Below are 4,736 nucleotides of genomic sequence, written 5' to 3' on the forward strand. Positions count from 1 at the left end.
TACAATGCATCGACTCCTATATGTTTCGACAGAACACCCAACCTTGCCACCTTATGACCCCATGAGAGTCGGTAAACAAGTCAAAGTGTAATTCTAGCACATAGAGTCTCAATGTTGTCCCGGGTCATAAGGACTAATGGTGTACAACCATAAACTAGGACTTTTCCACTCGATAAGTGAGAACCACTTGGAAAGTCCTTTATGGAGGGTTGTTCAGTGCACTCTACCAGGAGCACCTATCTGCATGCTCGGACATCACAATGTCCCCTACCAATGAAACATGGTACTCACATCGCAGATACTAGTCTCGAACTCTAGCGGCCTATATCCTTCTTAGCGGCGGCTTAATCGACTTGGAACTGTTTAGAATATACAGTATTCCAAATATGAGTTTCATGATACTCATCATATGAGCATCTCATATTCTTTCTACTATTTGTATATTCAAGGTCTTTATCTATGCAACTAGCATGGGTATACAGATAAAGATTTTCCAAAACAATAATTTCAAATATTATTAAAATAAAGATTTCTTATACATAGAGTTTCATTGTGAACACTCGGCCAACACTTGGCTCGACGGGCACCTACTCTAACAACCACCTACCTCACGGTCATGGCAATGATTGAGAATTTGACCAAACTCTTCCTCTGCAACACACCTTCTGATCATAGAATCTGCACATATTTTGAACTAGAAGGGTTCCTCCCAAAAATAATATTTCACGTCCGAAAAAAATTTCTTTCTTTGGTGAAATGTTAAATTTGGAGGGGGTTAGCCTGTAACAAGAAAATTCGCGAAGTTTGCAAACCAAGGACAATTTGTTACCGCTAAAAGCTGTTCATCCGGAAACCAATCATCTATTTCATCGTTTTCACTATTTTTACTAACGCGCTCTAGCCTAGAAAGATGATCAGCTACCACATTTTCAACACCCTTATTATCCTTTATTTCTAAATCGAACTCTTGCAACAGTAAAATCCACCTAAGTAGTCGTGGCTTCGCATCTTTCTTAGCTAGTAAATATTTTAGTGCAGAGTGGTCTGTGTAAAAGATGACTTTAGACAGAACCAGATAGGAATGAAATTTGTCAAGCGCAAATACTACTGCAAGTAATTCCTTTTCAGTTGTTGCATAATTTCAATTGAGCCTCATCTAAGGTCTTACTTGCATAGTAAATTGTATGAAATACCTTGTTTTTCCGCTGGACAAGCACAGCTCCCACCGCAGTGTCACTGGCGTCGCACATGATCTCGAAAGGTAGATCCCAATCTGGTGTCACCAAGAAAGGAGCCGTCACCAAGCGCTCCTTCAAATCCTTGTATGCTTGTAAACAGTCAGAATTAAAATCAAAGGGCACATCTTTCATAAGTAAGGAAGATAGAGGTTTGGCAATTTTAGAAAACTCTTTGATAAAACGCCGATAAAAATCGGCGTGGCCTAGAAAACTTCTAACTCCCTTTATGGATGTCGAAGGTGGTAAGTTCTTGATAACTTCGACTTTTGCCTTATCCACCTCTATTACATGCTCTGATATCTTGTGCCCCAATACTATCCCTTCTTGCACCATAAAATGACACTTTTCCCAATTCAGCACCAAATTCGTCTCCTCACATCTCATCAACACCACCTTCAAGTTCTACAAACAATCATCAAAAGAAGGGCCAAAAATCGAGAAGTCATCCATAAAAATTTCAAGAAAATTTTCTATCATGTCATGAAATATCGCGGTCATGCATTGCTGAAAAGTGGCCGGGGCATTACACAAACCAAAAGGCATCCGTCTAAAAGCAAATGTGCCGTAAGGACAAGTGAAAGTGGTTTTCTCTTGGTCTTCGAGCGCAATCATGATTTGGTTATACCCAGAATACCCATCCAAAAAGCAATAAAACTCATGACCTGCTAACCTCTCAAGCATTTGATCAATAAAGGGAAGGTGAAAGTGGTCTTTACGAGTGGCATCATTTAATTTCCTATAATCAATGCACACACGCCATCCCGTAACAGTCCTAGTGGGTATTAATTCATTATTTTCATTTGTGATCACAGTAATCCCACATTTTTTCGGCACACACTGAACAGGACTTACCCATGCACTATTAGATATAGGATAGATAATACCTGCATCAAGGAATTTGATAGTTTCTGTCTTTACTACCTCTTGCATCTTTGGATTCAATCTTCTCTGAGGTTGCACGTGAGGTGAGTACTTTTCTTCCATCAATATCTTGTGCATGCAGACTGATGGATTGATCCCTTTAATATCCGCCACTTTCCACGCAAATGCACTCTTGTGCGCTTTCAAGACTTTCAACAGTTTGTCCTCCATCCCATATGTCAAAGCAGCATAAATAATGACAGGTAAAGTGTTATTCTCACCTAGGTACACGTACTTTATGTGCGGAGGCAATGGTTTGAGCTCAAGCGTCGGTGGTTCCTCGATGCTTGGCTTTGGAGGGGTCAAATCTCTACGCTCTCCTAGATCTTCCAGTCTCATCCTCATCGGCCTTCTCCACTGGATGGTTGGCATTAAAGTATGCCACTATTTCAGCTTTTTCGTCATCCAATTCATCTTCTCTCACTTCAGTTGTGAGAGTGGCTTCCAAAGGATACCTAAGAGCCTCCTGCACATAGTTAGACACAAGAAGATCAAAAGCATCAATTCTAAAACAACTATCAGAATGCAGAGTGTGCTTAAGTGCATTAAAGACATCAAAAGTAATCTCTTCCTCTCCTACTCTCAATCTCAACTTCCCTTCTTGAACATCAATCAGAGCATTGCCAGTTGCAAGGAATGGTCTCCCCAAAATCAAAGGCATCTCCATGTCTTCCTCCATGTCAAGTACCACGAAGTCCGCAGGAAAAATAAATTTGTCCACTTTAACTAACACATCCTCAATCACTCCTCGTGGATACTTGACAGATCTGTCAGCCAGTTGTAAAGACATCCTCGTTGGCTTAGGTTTGCCCAATCCCAGTTTCCTAAACACAGACAACGACATAAGATTAATACTTGCACCAAGATCACACAAGGCTTTATGAAAAACAACATCACCAATCATGCAAGGAATAGAAAAACTCCCTGGATCTTTAAGTTTCGGTGGGATTTTGTTTTGCACCAAAGCAGAGCAATTTTCAGTTAGACTTACCGTCATGTGATCCTCCAAATTTCTTTTGTTTGCTAAGATGTCCTTCAAAAATTTAGCATAACTAGGCATTTGCATTAAAGCATCGGCGAAGGGAATATTGATATGCAATTTCTTAAATACCTCAAGAAACTTACCGAATTGTGCATCTAGTTTTGCTTTTTTCAATGCTGCAGGGAAAGGTGGAGGAATAACATTTTTTGATTGTGCAGTGGGTGCTGGTGCAGTGTGAAGACTTACCTTTAGATGTCTCAGTCAGTTCATCCGGCACTTGATTTTTTCCTTTTTCTCTCGACTCTAAAATTTTCCCACTCTTCAACTCGATGGCCTTCACTTGCTCTTTTGGATTTGTCTCTGTGTTACTTGGCAAGGTGCCTGGCTCTCTACTTGCTATCATCTTCGCTAAATGCCCCATCTGATTTTCAAGCCCCTTTATCGATGCATCTTAATTTGGTAGACGAGATGAACTTAGACATCATCTGCTCCAAATTGGACTTCTCTTCTCTAGGAGGATCAGATCTGTACATCGGTTGTTTCCCATATGATTGTCCTCCTTGTGGTCGATTCTGGCTGTTTTGACCACCCCATGAGAAGTTTGGATGTTGCCTCCACCCCGGATTGTATGTGTTCGAATAAGGGTTATTCCTTGGGCGGTTTTGGACTCCCAATTGATTTATTGGTGCCCCTTCTTGCACATAAAATGGATTGTCATCTTGACCGTCCTTCACATAGTGTTCCCCTCCACACTTTTCACAGAATATCTCTTGAAGACGCATAGCTGTGCCACCCACATTCAAGCTGTCTAGTTTACTGTTTAAAGCATTAAGTTGTGCAGTGATAGCAGAAAAATCGATTACCTGGTGAACTCCTGCACTCCTCCGTTGGTTGTTTCTTTCAGATTGAGGATGATAGATGCTAGCAGCCATCTCCTCCAACAACTCATATCCTTCTTCCGCAGTTTTTCTCAACAAGTTTCCACAAGCAGCAGCATCTATCATAGTACGGTTAGGAGTAAGCAAACCATAATAAATTGTTTGAACGACTAACCCAAGTGGCAACTCGTGATGTGGGCATCTACGCAAGAGATCTTTGAAGCGCTCCCATGCCTCATACAACGACTCCTGCTCGAATTGAGCAAAGGTGGTGATGTCTGCCCGAAGCTTCATGGTCTTAGATGGGGGAAAATATTTGATGAGAAATGCTTTCGCCATATCCTCCCATGTGGTGATTGAACCTACAGGTAAACAATTTAACCAAGCTTTAGCTTTATCACGCAAGGAAAAAGGAAACAAACACAATCTAACAGCATCATCAGAAACTCCATTGAATTTGAATGTATCGCAAATTTCAAGAAAATCCGCGATGTGCGCGTTTGGGTCATCTGCTGCAGATCCTCTAAACTTGATTGTGTTCTGAATCATCTGAATTATAGCTGGATTGATTTCGAACTGGTTTGCTCGCACCATAGGCCTCACAATGCTGGGGCGTGCTCCATCCAAAGAAGGTTGGGCATACTACAGCATCGGTATGCGGCGTGGCATCTCAACACGTCTAGCATCATGGTGTTCCTCCTCACGATCGTTCTCGTG

The 4,736-nt window shown here is 41.4% G+C and overlaps 1 non-coding gene across 1 annotated transcript; it reads left to right on the forward strand.

Annotated features, from left to right (window-relative positions):
- The first annotated feature begins 4,203 nt into the window (after nucleotides 1–4,203).
- On the forward strand, nucleotides 4,204–4,309 carry LOC142552429 (small nucleolar RNA R71). The gene has a single exon (XR_012821761.1). It is a non-coding gene; the product is annotated as a small nucleolar RNA R71 (small nucleolar RNA).
- The last annotated feature ends 427 nt before the right edge of the window (nucleotides 4,310–4,736 follow it).

Source organism: Primulina tabacum, chromosome 7, assembly GCF_025594145.1.
Source record: "Primulina tabacum isolate GXHZ01 chromosome 7, ASM2559414v2, whole genome shotgun sequence".
NCBI classification, from domain to species: domain Eukaryota; kingdom Viridiplantae; phylum Streptophyta; class Magnoliopsida; order Lamiales; family Gesneriaceae; genus Primulina; species Primulina tabacum.